Below are 16,441 nucleotides of genomic sequence, written 5' to 3'. Positions count from 1 at the left end.
TTATTGTTATTTGCACACGAACAGCATCGGGGAACCCAAAAGAAAAGCTATAATATAAAAGAGCGAGAGCGGAGACGTCATGATGACAGTGGTGTTTAGATCATGGATGTTGGAATGGTTTCCACAACACATTTCTGACACTTAAGGGGGAAAAAACATGTTTTTGTGAAGAAATAAAGAGTTACAATTATGACAAACTAAGTCATAATTAGATGAAAAGCCAAAGTCATAAGAAAGTCATAATATTCACTTATCTCATTATGACTTTTTGTGTCATAATTTGTACTTTTTTATCTCATAATTATAACTTAGTATGTCATAATTATAACTTAGTATGTCATAATTTTCTATATTTTGTCATAATTTTCTATATTATGTCATAATTTTGACTTTTTGTGTCATAACTATAACTTAGTTTGTCATAATTATGTCTTAACATTCAATTCAATTGAACTTAATATGCCAATTTTATAGCATAATTGACTTAGCATGTCATATATGACTTGTCAATTTATCATTTTTATGTCACAATTATGACTTAAAGGTGTCAAAATGGTGACATAGTATGTCAAAATTATGACTGTCATCATTTAGAATTTCTGAGTTAAAATGTCATTATTATAACTTAGCATGCCATAATTTATACTTTTTCTATCATAATTTAGACTTTTTGTGTCACGAGTTTGTCACCATTAAGTCATAATTGTGACATAAAAATTATAAATTATGTCATAAATATGACATGCTAAGTCAATTATGCGATAAAATTGGCATTTAACTTAGCTATAACTTAATGACATAATTATGACTTATGTCATAATGTTAAATTTATTTTATCTCATAATTATGACTTTGTACATCATAATTATGTCTTAGTTTGTCAGTTTAAAAAAAATCATGATTTTGACTGTCATAATTATAACTAAGTATGGAATTGTGACTTTTTATGTCATAATTCTGACTTTTTAACTATAATTAACAGACATAATTATGACTTATGTCATTATTTTGATTTTTTTATGTCACAATTATCTCACTTTCAAATTTCTCTCATGATCTGGACATTTTATGACAATTATGATTTACAAAAGCATTATATTTTTCCGGTAACACTTTAGTTTAGGCTCCAATTCTCAATATTAACTTTTTTTTTTTTTTTGCATGAATATTACTAGGATATTGACTTTTTTCTAGTACTTATAAAGCACATATTAATGCCTTATTCTGCATGATCATATTCTACATCCCTAAATCCTCAATACCGAAACTTAACAACTACCTTACTAACTATTAATAAGCAGTAATTAGGAGTTTATTGAGGCAAAAGTCATAGTTAATAGTGAGAAATGGACCCTAATCTGAAGTGTGATCTATTTTTCTCATGTGGTTTAATGTGCTTCGATGGGTCAGAGATTCCTGCTCCAGGGTTTTCTGACAATCCCGTGGCGTATCTTATTTGTAAATGAAGCATATCTCTGCGGTTCTGCCACATCTCCGGCTCTGAGCTCACGGATCATTATCAGTCCTGCGCTCCGAGTCGGATTAGGTCTCCCGAGGAAACATGTAATGGTGCTGCGAGGACCAGCATCAGCAGAATCCATGACTTAATGGACTCCTGCGGAGCTGCCAGGAGTCTGACGTCAGAGAGGAAGTGCTCTTCACACTTCCTGTCTGGAGAGGAAGTGCTCTTTCACGCTTCTTGTATGGAGAGGAAGTGCTCTTTCACACTTCCTGCTTGGAGAGGAAGTGCGCTTCCTATATGGAGAGGAAGTGCTCTTTCACGCTCTTTCACAAAAATATGCAATTTGCTGCAGATGCTGATTATTATATGGACAAAAGAAACAAAGCTACATAAAATGCATTTAAACATCAGTCATCATGTCATAGTATATATGATATTTAAATGCTCAGTTTTGTGATAAAATCTCTGTAAATGGAAAAGTCCTGTATGGAGAGGAAGTGCTCTTTCACACTTCCTGCCTGGAGAGGAAGTGCTCTTTCACGCTTCCTGTATGAAGAGGAAGTGTTCTTTCACACTTCCTGTCTGGAGAGGAAGTGCTCTTTCACACTTCCTGTCTGGAGAGGAAGTGCTCTTTCACACTTCCTGCTGGAGAGAATGACTGCAGACAGACTCGCGCTGTGAACGATGACACAAAAACAACCGTTTATGTCCGTCTCACCTTTAGAGATGTTTGTTTAGACAACATACAATATTAACCCTGTAAGGCCTGCTGGATCATATTTAATATGCTAATTTCTTAGGCCTCTAAATGATCAACCTGATCAAGACTTCACTGATAAACCTGTCGCACTCAATCTCCTCCAGTGCTTCTGTCTCTGATTGATAGTTCAGACTCTTTTATCCAGTAAAAGTCTCTCAGTATAATTGTACAAGCGTCCTCCTTCAGCTCGAGCTTCACGAGTCTTTCTGTGTCAAATCTGCTCTGATTTTATCAAGGAAACGCAGGAATAACTTTGATATTGTTAGTAATATTTCAACTGGACTGAAGCAGGTTTATCATATCATCATGATTTGATTATCCATCATCATTTATTATCAAAATCATGAGTATCAAATATGATCATCAGGCTTTTGAGGAAGGTTTATTAGTTCATCTCTCAATTATCATTGTATTGCATTTCATTATGTTTTAAAACTACAGAGATTTGATCACAAAACATTTAAATATAATCTTACTGAGACATTATTGGCAGATATTGAGTGATGACTGATGTTTATATGCATTTTATGTAGCTTTTTTTCTTCTTTTGTCCATATAATTATCATCATCTGCAGCAAACTGCATATTTTTGCTTAGTTTGAGCCTCTGAATAAAATTGAGCTGTTTTTCCTCCATATTCTCACTATATCAGAGTATATGAGCCATAAAAGCCTGATGTATCAAATATAAAACAAAACAGACAACACATATGCAAACTTTGTTTTTGTCTAAAGTTTAAATAAACTTCTAAATAAAAATATTTCAAATGCAGGCTTTACAAGGTTAAATTGTCCCTTTTTAGGGAATTTTAGGATATTTATATGTAAAGGGTTTAATTGTAGCATTGCGTTAGTTTTAGTTTGACAGAATGATTGTTTGCATGTTTATCCCTGACGGATCTGGATGTGACGCGGTGACATCACACCTTCTCAAGCCTCTGATTGGCAGATGAGTTCACAGTCTGAACAGAGACGCTCCATCATTGGTTCACAGCGAGCTGTTTCCACCAGTCTCGTGGAGGAAGCACTTAACATTTCATAAATGTGATTGAATCAACCTTTAACAGGCTGTTACTCACACACGTGCCTGACAGAAGAGCCACTTTCCAAAGGGCAAGTGCAATAGCTAGACAAATATTTCCAAAACCTCAAGAAGCTCTCTGTGTGTGTGAATGTGTAAGAGAGAGAGAGAGAGAGAGAGAGAGAGAGAGAGAGAGAGAGAGAGAGAGAGAGAGAGAGAGAGAGAGAGAGAGAAAGAGAGAGAGAGAATGTGTGTGTAATGAGTAATAAGCAGAGTTAAACTGGGTAAAATATTACGCATAGCGTTAACTCTGACAGGTCACGTTAGTCAAGCTCACATCAGCTGACACACGTCTTCCTATAGGAATATGACGCCTATCACTGTCTCCCAGGGGTCTCCAACCTTTTTTCATTTGAGAGCTACTTTTTAAAAATGAAAGAAAGCTACTCATGTAATACAATACTTAAATCTCTTAAATAATGTCTCATAACTCTCATGTTAACAACTATCCAAACTGTTTTAGACCTAAAAGAGTTTTCGTAGGCTTATATATGTCACCCGTAAATGTCAGGGAAAAGAACAGAATAAGAGATTTTAAAAAATTATACTTTGCATATTATACTGTAAAAACACATAATTTAGTTGATCATAACTAGAGATGAAATGGCATGAAAATTCCATTTCATGATTATAGTGACAAAAATGATCACAGTTATCACAGAATCCTGTTCAAAACGTACTAATACTACACAATGAAATCAATTCACCAAGTGTTATGTCGAAAACAAGCAAATAACAAATAAAATTAGCATCAATATGCACTTTTTGTTTACATAAATATAACATTAAAAACGATAGCCAGATTTTAAATGAGTGTCTTGCAACAGGTTATCTACTAACATGTACAAGTTCAAATAAAGTTTCGACAAAAAAGGTTTTATAAAAAGATAAACCTCACATATTTCAACCTTTAAATCGTTTGTATAAAAAGAATGAGTCAAAAAAGATAAATTTCTGACATTTATAATGCACATTAGCTTATCTTTCATTATTAACAGTAAAATTCGGTCTGATTTTCCCGTGGCTGTGGGATGCTTGCTGTGACTCTGCTACAAGATTTATTTACGGAGAAGAGAAAACACCCGTAGTGTTTGAGTGCACCCCCATCCTTCATGTCGACTGAGCTTTCAATGTTGTTACGGAAAGGGTGAAGCTGATTGGTTGGTTCTTGTCACATGATCTGTGGTGTGCTTGTGGCATTCTGAAAAGTTGAGATTTTTTCATCTCGCTGCGCCTACATTTGAAATAACGAACTTGAGCGCGCAAAAGACGTGATATGTGAACGGCCCCTCGGCGAGCTACCTCCAATCAGGCCACGAGATACTGGTAGCGTGTTGGAGACCCCTGCAGTATACATATATGAGCTCCTTCAGTATTATCAGCAGTTATTGTGTTTCTCAGGAGATAATTACCCTCCTCCCTCCCCAGCTCCTCCTGTCTCCAATAGGGCTGTTTTTGTTCGATTTTTAAAACATAAGTGTTCATTGAATCGATTGTAAAATCGATTTTCCATGTCTAAAGACGTTTCCATTTTAAACGCCAAATATAGGCAAATCCACAGACAACTAACAGGCATTAGGACGAAAGTAAAGATGGCGTTTGAGACGCGCACAAATCAGCAATATTCCTGATTATTTATTGGCGTGAAGTTTCGTGCACAATGATAAACAGGACTGCAACATTCTCGAAAAACAATAAGCAGAATGGACTGCCATAACATCAGTGAAAAACATCACTGCCGGCTTCAACATGGCTGTGTTTACCATTAGAAATGTCTATTAGAAACAAATTTCTCCTACGTAGGCGATTGTAGACCGTAGCCCGAATCTGTCTCTGTGTGCATGAGACTGTCTGAATACCGGCAGAGTTCACATTTCTGTAGTAAAAAGACACATTATGCAGAAGTAGGCTATAATTTGCTGTTATTTGTGTGTGTCAGAGCCTGCAGTCGCTGTGTGACGCGCGTTCGCTGCGGGCGTATCGTGACGAGCTGGACGCGCTCCGAGAGAAGGCCGTTAAAATCGATTCCCTATTTTCGTTTTTGAAACTTGTGTTGGTTGGTCCGATCGATTGTGCAATCGATTTTCGAACGTAAAGTGACAGCCCTAGTCTCCAGTCAGCCGTTTCTCAGGAGCTCATTACCCTCCTCCCTCCCCAGCTCCTCCTGTCTCCAGTCAGGATTTGGCCCTTTGAATCAGAATAACTTCTCGAATCATGTTGTACTGTACATTCAAATCTTGAATTAATGATATCTGCACTACATTCATGTTGGTTCTGTTCTGTTTACCGGAGTTTACAGGAGTGTTATTGCTGCTCTTATCCATGCTTGGCTGGCCAGAACAGAACCAGGACTGCTAATCCTAACTGTACGCTAACGGTCATTCGTATTTGAGGATAGTGGTCCTGACAGAAGTATAGTTACAGTAAACACACTTATGTTACAAAGGATTTACTTTCTATTCATCAAATAATCCTGAGACACTAAATGTATCACAGATTCCACAAAGAACATGAAGCAGTAAAAACTGTTTTCAACATTGATAATAATCATAAATGTTTCTTGATCATCAAATCATCATATTAGAGTGATTTCTGAAGGATCATGTGACACTGAAGACTGGAGTAATGATGCTGAAAATTCAGCTTTGATCACAGGAATAAATTACAACATACAATATATTCACATAGAAAAGCTGTTTTAGATTGTAATAATATTTCACAATATTACTGTTTTACTGTATTTTGTTTTTTACTGTTTTTATCAAGTAAATGCTGCTGTGGTAAGCATTAGATATGTCTTTCATGCAAAGACATGCAAAAATCTATAATGTATGTTTTGTGGTTTTTGCAGCAAATAATTGTGAGATTGAGAGTTGTGCTATAGTCGGTGAAAGACATGTGACCTTACGTCATGTAAGACACTTATCACCATCCAATCAACTCCTTATGAATATTATCAGGCCCTGCCCTTCATTCTCTAAGACAGAGATTTTCTTCTAATAACATGCACTGATGAATCACTCACAATAATGATCCTGCTGCAATGTGAGTGTGTGTGTGTGAGTGTGTGTGTGCTCATGTTGGCTATATTTATACACATGAGTGTGTGTGTGTGTGGGTGTATCCCATTAAACCTGTCAAGAACTCGTCTGGGTCACATTTCACCTCACAATAAGAAATTATATTTTGGTGTTTTCCTATTTTTAGGACCATTCCGCATTGTGATGATTATTATTTTCATGCCATTCCGCTCCCAAAAGTTCTCATTATCATAGTGCATCTGCTGGACATTTCACTTCTACGAGCATTTTAAACTGGATTACAGTAATGAAAAGCATTGAGAATTGCAAAATGTCAGTTTTGGGAAATGTTTAATTGTCATTATAATCACAAATGCATGTTGTTTCTAAAAATGCTTTTGTTTGGCTTTCTTTTCATTTTGATTTTGCGACCTGTGCATGTTTTCGTGACATTCACCAATCTCTCTCTCTCTCTCTCTCTGTGTGTGTGTGTGTGTGTGTGTGTGTGTGTGTGTGTGTGTGTGTGTGTGTGTGTGTTTGTCTATGTGATTTATGAGGACAGAAATTTGTATAATGACATGGGTATTACACTGGTATTACAATGTGTGAGTATGAGAATGTGTGTGTGTGTGAGTGTGTGTGTGTGTGTGTGTGTGTGTGTGTGTGTGTGTGTGTGTGTGTGTGTGTGTGTGTGTGTGTGTTTATGTGTTTTATGAGGACAGAAATTTGTATAATGACATGGGTATTACACTGGTATTACAACGTGAACGTGATTTATGAGGACACTTCCTGAGTCGTCCTATTTCAAATGGCTTTAAAATACTAAATGTAAAAATGTATAAAGATTTCTGTGATGGGTTTAGGGGTCGGGTTAGTGTGTGTGTGTGTGTGTGTGTGTGTGTGATGGGTAGGTTTAGTGGTCGGGTTAGTGTGTGTGTGTGTGTGTGTGTGTGTGTGTGTGTGTGTGTGTGTGTGTGTGTGTGTGTGTGTGTGAGTGTGTGTGTGTGTGTGATGGGTAGGTTTAGGTGTCGGGTGTGTGTGTGTATGTGTGTGTGTGTTGGGTAGGTTTAGGGGTCAGGTTCGTGTGTGTGTGTGTGTGTGTGTGTGTGTGTGTGTGTGTGTGTGATTGGTAGGTTTAGGGATCGGTTCGTGTGTGTGTGTGTGTGTGTGTGTGTGTGTGTGATGGACAGGTTTAGGGGTCGGGTTAGTGTGTGTGTGTGTGTGTGTGTGTGTTGGGTAGGTTTTGGGGTAAGGTAATGTGTGTGTGTGTGGTTGTGTGTTGGGTAGGTTTAGGGGTCGGGTTTGTGTGTGTGTGTGTGTGTGTGTGTGTGTGATGGGCAGGTTTAGGGGTCGGGTTAGTGTGTGTGTGTGTGTGTGTGTGTGTGTGTGTGTGTGTGTGTGTGTGTGTGTGTGTGTGTGTGTGTGTGTGCGTGCGTGTGTGTTGGGCAGGTTTAGGGGTCGGGTTAGTGTGTGTGTGTGTGTGTGTGTGTGTGTGTGTGTGTGTGATGGGCAGGTTTAGGGGTCGGGTTTGTGTGTGTGTGTGTGTGTGTGTGTGTGTGTGTGTTGGGTAGGTTTAAGGGTCGGGTTAGTGTGTGTGTGTGTGTGTGTGTGTGTGTGTGTGTGTGTGTGTGTGTGTGTGTGATGGGCAGGTTTAGGGGTCGGGTTAGTGTGTGTGTGTGTGTGTGTGTGTGTGTGTGTTGGGTAGGTTTAAGGGTCGGGTTAGTGTGTGTGTGTGTGTGTGTGTGTGTGTGTGTGTGTGTGTGTGTTGGGTAGATTTAGGGGTCGGGTTTGTGTGTGTGTGTGATGGGTTAGGGTTCGGGGACAGAACATACAGTTTGTACAGTGTAAAAACCACTGTGTGTGTGTGTGTGTGTGTGTGTGTGTGGCATTGGTTTGGGCATGTCGCTGACACACGGCCGTCGCCTCAGGCAGCGAGAGGTGATTAGCTCTTGGTTAGGGGCAGTCGAGCTGTGAGGTTATGAGTTAGTGTGTGTGTGTGTGTGTGTGTGTGTGTGTGTGTGTGTGTGTGTGTGTGTGGGAGTGTTATTATGGAGTGCGCTGCTCTGGCAGGGTAAGCAGAGAAAATGTGCAAAACGTACGCCTTCTCTCGCTGCCCGCCTGTCTCTGTGAGTCTCTCTCATCTCTCTCTCTCTCTCTCTCTCTCTCTCTCTCTCTCTCTCTCTGGGTTTTATAAATAAAGCAGGTGATTCAGTCGAGTCATCCAGAGGTTAAAAACACGCCATCGCTCTTTTGAGTGTGTCACCGAGACGGAAACCTCATGCATATTCAGCAGGACCAGCAACATGTGCCATGATCCACAATGGAGAGCAGCGAAATCTTGGTTTAAAGAAATCCAGTGTGCGGGCGTCTGTCTGAGAATCTGGGCCGGTTGTACAGTAAGTGGAAAGCACTGGGCTTGGTAAACGAGTGTGTGTGTGTGTGTGTGTGTGTGTGTGTGGGCGCATGCACAGATCTAACATTCACATCGGTGTGTGTGTAATTGCCACACTGGATCTGTGGGCTTGCATTCACAGGACTCTCGTGTAGGAAATGAGCCCATAGAGCGACAAATCACAGCGGAGATCTCTTTATCATCATATCCTTCCAAGAACAAGATAAGGCAATCCCAGAATGCACTGCACGCTCAGTGAAAAGCGGATGAATCAAGAGATTTAAAATATACTTAGCCTATATTTAAGCAGTGATACAAATTGTTTCATCTAATTAAACAGACTCTTTCACACAACAATTTGTTGTTGCAAACACACATGTTGAAGGCAAACACTACTGGAACTGTAAGAGACACTGAGAGGGACCATCTGAACAAATTTGCATATTGCAAATATTTTCATTTATGCATTTAGCAGACGCTTATATTCAAAGCAACTTACAAAAGAGGAGCAAAAGCTATTCGTCACAGAGACAACAATATTCGTAATATACAGTGCCAGCTTTATTAGATTAAGAAGCAAGCTAGAGAAGAGGAGAAATGCAGAGAACGAAAGTAGGCTTTTGTTTTGCAAGTGAATATATGCATGCAATTATTTTAACATCTATCCGAAAAAAAAATATGTACATATGCAAATATGCATGCAATGATTTTAACACACCTATCTGACAGTTAAACACAAACCCATTACATACAGTATATAATGTTTTTTGTTTTAATTTTTGTGTACATTTCCTTGATTGTATGTACTTTTGTCCGTTCTATTTGCTATTAAGGTTTAATTTATTTTTATTTCAGTTTTAGGTTTAGTTTTTATGTATTTCCATCTAGTAATGTTAATGCCTCAGCTTAAACAGCTTAAACCTTTTATGTATTTTATATATTTTTTTTATTTTAGCTTTATTACAATTAATACATTTTTTAATAGTTTTAGTTAACAACCTTGGCTACGTGTTTATATAAACAAACATTAAATGTAATATATCAGAAATCAACAAAATAGCAACACTTGTAAACATATATGTATATATTTGCCAATTGACTGAAGAGATGCAACACCTGCACAATAAAGACAACAGCGTTCAGACGGTCATCATTCACAGTTTAAGGTTTATGGCTGTGGAATAATTTACCTTCAGAATTAAAAACACAAACTGAATATAATGCTTGTAACCGTACTGAACATGTATTGTCATACTTAATTTTCATGCAAACTGGCTATTAAACCTACATATCATAAAGACGAGAAATGTCATTAATCGAATCCGCCCAAAAGATCAGAGCTGCTCCAGATTCATTTCACAGCGAGGCTTTAAACTCTTACTGTATGTCAGACTCATTTGTGTCTGTTTTTATTTCCCCTGAGGAATTGTCGGATCATCTAAAATGAAAGAACTGAGAAAGAAAGAACAATAAACACGTCCTCTGGGTGATGACGGTGCACAGACAGTGTTTAGTCTCTGTTTCACAGCATTGCCTCATTTTATTGGTGTTGTACGGCTGGAACACGGTTTAGAGCTTTAAAGTGCTCAGATCACCTGAAAAACACTCGCTACAGTCGCTCCAGCTCTTCCCGAGGACGATTCCCGGCGGGAGGTTTGGGCTCGGGCCGTGACGGGCCTTTATTGAGGTCCTGCTGGCGAGACTCAAACGCACAGAGCTCGTAGGACACCATCACACACTCAGAGTCCAAGCGTCTGACGTCTGAGCGTCTGAGCGGAGCCAAGCTCACCATCTGTTGAGATGTGCTGCGTCATCCTGACAAATAATTAAAGAAGAGAACAGCGAGCGTGGGACTGTGGACAAGGCTTTTCTGTTTGCTTGCCGTTTAATGGGATAAATTCACCCAAGATCAATAGCGAGGAATGAAGCGGGTCAGGGGAAGATGAAGGGATGTGTCAGGAATACTGATGAATAATCTGATTTAGCTTCATGACATAATCTGATTTAAATCAATTTTTTATTTGGAATTTCCTCCACTTGACCTTAAAGAGGCATCTTTATTATGGCAAGAGTTTATCAAAATTCTCTGGAAAAACAGAAAAACGATGGAGCACATCACAACAGACAGACAGATAGACAGACACCATAGATAGATAGATAGATAGATAGATAGATAGATAGATAGATAGATAGATAGATAGATAGATAGATAGATAGATAGATAGATAGATAGATAGATAGATAGATAGATAGATAGATAGATAGATAGAGATAGTAGATATAGATAGATAGATAGATAGACAGACAGACAGACAGACAGACAGACAGACAGACAGATAGATAGATAGATAGATAGAGATAGTAGATATAGATAGATAGATAGATAGATAGATAGATAGATAGAGATAGATAGATAGAGATAGATAGATAGATAGATAGATAGATAGATAGATAGATAGATAGATAGATAGATAGATAGATAGATAGAGATAGTAGATATAGATAGATAGATAGACAGACAGACAGACAGACAGACAGATAGATAGATAGATAGATAGATAGAGATAGTAGATATAGATAGATAGATAGATAGATAGATAGATAGATAGATAGATAGATAGACAGATAGATAGATAGATAGATAGATAGATAGATAGATAGATAGATAGATAGATAGATAGATAGATAGAGATAGTAGATATAGATAGATAGACAGACAGACAGACAGACAGACAGACAGACAGACAGACAGACAGATAGATAGATAGATAGATAGAGATAGTAGATATAGACAGACAGATAGATAGATAGATAGATAGATAGATAGATAGAGATAGTAGATATAGACAGACAGACAGACAGATAGATAGATAGATAGATAGATAGATAGATAGATAGATAGATAGATAGATAGATAGATAGATAGATAGATAGATAGATAGATAGATAGATAGATAGATAGATAGATAGATAGATAGATAGATAGATAGATAGATAGATAGATAATTTCACAACATTACAGTTTTTACTGTATTTTTATCTCTAAATGCAGATCAGAACAGCCACTCAGAGATGTTTTGGTGGTTTATGAGAAAATATTTCTAGAGCAGTGTGTGTGTGTGTGTGTGTGTGTGTGTGTGTGTGTGTGTGTGTGTGTGTGTGTGTGTGTGTGTGTGTGTGTGTGTGTGTGTGTGTGTGTGTGTGTGTGTGTGTGTGTGTGTGTGCGTGTGCGTGTGCGTGTGCGTGTGTGTGTGTGTGTGTGTGTGTGAGACTGTTTCCTCTGTGACTGATCGACTGATTGATTGGTCGAGTTTTACAGAGAGATTCAGGATGTTATGTAACCTTGTCTTGATGGATATAGCACTCATGTTCATAAGGTTGTCTCAAGGTGAGAGAGAACATGATGGAAACTGAAAATCTGAGGACACAACCAGCAGCCTGAAGCAAACAAACACACACACACACACACACAACAAAACTGTCTTTGGATGAACTTGCTTGCTTCAGCTCTGCGTGTGGTTTTAGATGTTTGCTGCTTTATTCATCAGCAAGAGACATGTAGATCCAACATCTGACACTCATTTAATTACCACAAGATCTTTATCACAGGAGCAGTGAGCTTTGGCAGATATTAATATCGGATTTGTATGTCTGCTTGATAGAAGCACACAGGCAAGCCAAATATGAAACCCCATTTTACTGACTTCCCATCAACGCTGCAAAATGACCATTTTACTGCGACCATAATGTTGGTGTGTTCTTAAAGTGTTCAGGCTCATTAATGAGTCTGGGATTGATATATTTATAGCCGGACGTCCTTGAGCGGGCTTGAAGAAATTATTAAAAATGCACACGTAACAAAGAAGCAGATCTCCGGAGGCCATTAATGCATGCAGCACACGTTCACTGTTTCACATGTCTTATACTGACATCTATACAAATACAATCTAAATTATGTAAAACCTAGTGTTTTTGGTGCAAAAAAACACAATATAGACACACAATATTGCATTAAAAAATGTGATTGATTTGCAGGTACTCCATGTTTGAAGAGTCTCAGATGTGGCAGACAGCCGAAACAAACACACACACTGGAGAAGGATCAGGATTGACCACATGTGAAGTGCCAGATTAAACAACACTGCTGCAAACATCTCAAGGTCCAGCGAGAAGGAACGTGTGAAAGAGAAACTGCTGCTATTTCAGCATTTCCCCAAACCTATTGATTAAACAGTCCCTGATGAGGGCGATCAGGCACATCGTGTTCATTGCCGCAGAGATGCACACACACAAACACACTCACGCACACACGCACACACACACTCACACCCACACTCACGCACACACTCACGCACACGCACACTCACACCCACACTCACACACACACAAAATGTTCATCTGCAGAAGGTACAGAACTGTGTGTGGTATCTGATTGGGAACAAAGCCACTTTCTTTTTTCTTTAAAGATTTGGATGAAACGACCTTCAGAGACAAAAAATGTAAATCCTACTAAAGATGGATTATGACGAGCTGTGAGTCAATGAGCAGCAGTAAAGCAGAAGAGTACGGACACATCAGTGACCTTTGACCTGACCTCTCATCTCACAGTGACCCATTTCACAACTATCTTATATTACAACGAGCAACAGATAGAGCGATAGATAAAACGAACGATAGATAGAACGAAAAATAGATAGAACGAACGATAGAAGGGACGATAAATAGAAGGAATGATAGAACGATAGAATAATAGATAGATAGAAGGAACGATAATAGGAACGATAGAATGAAAGATAGAACGAACAACAGAACAATAGATAGAACGAACGATAGATAAATAGAAATTAACGATAGAACGAACGATAGAACAAGTGATAGAACATGCGATAGAATGTACAATAGAACGAATGATAGAACGTACATTAGATAGATAGAACGAATGATAGAGTGAACGGCAGAATGAACAATAGAGCAAACAAACAATAGAGTGAATGATAGAACAAACGTTAGTATGAACGGTAGATAGAATAAGCAGTAAATTGAACAAACGGTAGACACAACAAACAAACGATAGATTGAGCAAAAGACGGACGGACGGACGGACAGATAGATAGATAGATAGATAGATAGATAGATAGATAGATAGATAGACAGATAGACAGATAGACAGAAGATAGATAGACAGGTAGATAGATAGATAGATAGATAGATAGATAGACAGATAGATAGATAGATAGATAGATAGATAGATAGATAGATAGATAGATAGATAGATAGACAGAAGATAGATAGACAGGTAGGTAGATAGATAGGTAGATAGACAGACAGACAGACAGACAGACAGACAGACAGACAGACAGACAGACAGACAGACAGACAGACAGACAGACAGACAGATAGATAGATAGATAGATAGATAGATAGATAGATAGATAGATAGATAGATAGATAGATAGATAGATAGATAGATAGATAGATAGATAGATAGATAGATAGACAGACAGACAGACAGACAGACAGACAGACAGACAGACAGACAGACAGATAGACAGATAGATAGATAGATAGATAGATAGATAGATAGATAGATAGATAGATAGATAGACAGACAGACAGACAGACAGATAGATAGATAGATAGTGCTGCTGAATGAACGAGTGCATTAGGATGAACTGAGGATGGACTCTCCTCTTTCTGCTCATCCTGCGCTCCTGCAACTTGAACCTGCCGCATTAGAGACTGTCAGCTTTCGCCTGACGTTCGCTCAGATAACACGCTGGCGGAGGAGAGAACATCGATCCCGCGCTTCTCCTCCATTATCCAGCCTCCAGACACACACCTGACGTGCAGTCGTTCACACACTCGCTTATCTGAGTCCTGTCTGAACCAATCCGACAGAGAGTCAAACAATCACGTCGTGCGCTAATGTGCGGAGCGCTCTGTTATTAAAAATACTCCAATAAAAGATCAGGGAATGGGAAGCCCACAGGCTGGATCTAATCCAGCTCGGCTGTGAAGCGTGTGTGTGTGTGTGTGTGTGTGTGTGTGTGTGTGTGTGAGACAGACAGAGAAGTTCTCGTGTGAGGATCAGGAGGACTGTAATAGTGTCATGTGTCATTAGAGGGACAGTCAGGTTTAATTATGGCAGGACAGATAAAAGCAGTCAAGCAGCTCTTAGAGGGTTTCCACTCTCCATCAGTGTGTAGAGTTTCACACGGCTCAAAGCATCTCTCTCTCTCTGAAGGAAATATCACTCTAATATCATCATACACCTGCGCACCACCTCTCTGTATTTACACTACACGAACAAGTGTCCAAAGATCATCACTTTTTTTTATTTTCTGTTTACATTCATTTCAAGATGTGTATCTCAGTATTGCAGCTTAATTTGCAAACTCAACAACCAGTAAGGCATTAGTAGGCTATCTGACTATCTGACCAATGGTGTGAGTTCAGGGCGGGGCTATCTGGCCAATGGTGTGAGTTCAGGGCGGGCTATCTGACCAATGGTGTGCGTTCAGGGCGGGGCTATCTGTCTATGACCAATGGTGTGAGTTCAGGGCGGGGCTATCTGACTAATGGTGTGAGTTCAGGATGGGGCTATCTGACCAATGGTGTGAGTTCAGGGCGGGGCTATCTGACCAATGGTGTGAGTTCAGGGTGGGGCTATCTGACTATCTGACCAATGGTGTGAGTTTGGGGTGGGGCTATCTGACCAATGGTGTGAGTTCGGGGCGGGGCTATCTGACTATCTGACCAATGGTGTGAGTTCAGGGCGGGGCTATCTGGCTAATGGTGTGAGTTCAGGGCGGGACTATCTGACTATCTGACCAATGGTGTGAGTTCAGGGCGGGACTATCTGACTATCTGACCAATGGTGTGAGTTCAGGGCGGGGCTATCTGGCTAATGGTGTGAGTTCAGGGCGGGACTATCTGGCTAATGGTGTGAGTTCAGGGCGGGACTATCTGACTATCTGACTAATGGTGTGAGTTCAGGGCGGGGCTATCTGGCTAATGGTGTGAGTTCGGGGCGGGGCTATCTGACTATCTGACCAATGGTGTGAGTTCAGGGCGGGGCTATCTGACTAATGGTGTGAGTTCAGGGCGGGGCTATCTGGCTAATGGTGTGAGTTCAGGGCGGGACTATCTGACCAATGGTGTGAGTTCAGGGCGGGGCTATCTGGCTAATGGTGTGAGTTCGGGGCGGGGCTATCTGACTATCTGACCAATGGTGTGAGTTCAGGGCGGGGCTATCTGACTAATGGTGTGAGTTCAGGGCGGGGCTATCTGACTAATGGTGTGAGTTCAGGGCGGGGATATCTGACCGATGGTGTGAGTTCAGGGCGGGGCTATCTGACTGATGGTGTGAGTTCAGGGCGGGGATATCTGACCAATGGTGTGAGTTCAGGGCGGGACTATCTGACTAATGGTGTGAGTTCAGGGCGGGGCTATCTGACTATCTGACCAATGGTGTGAGTTCAGGACGGGACTATCTGATCAATGGTGTGAGTTCAGGGCGGGGCTATCTGACTATCTGACCAATGGTGTGAGTTCAGGGCGGGGCTATCTGACTATCTGACCAATGGTGTGAGTTCAGGGCGGGGCTATCTGACCAATGGTGTGAGTTCGGGGCGGGGCTATATGACCAATGGTGTGAGTTCGATAGATAGATAGATAGATAGATAGATAGATAGATAGATAGATAGATAGATAGATAGATAGATAGA

This window comes from Squalius cephalus (assembly GCF_949319135.1).
Source record: "Squalius cephalus genome assembly, chromosome: 8".
In the NCBI taxonomy this organism is placed as follows: Eukaryota; Metazoa; Chordata; class Actinopteri; order Cypriniformes; family Leuciscidae; genus Squalius; species Squalius cephalus.
Note: the sequence above shows the minus strand (reverse complement) of the source record.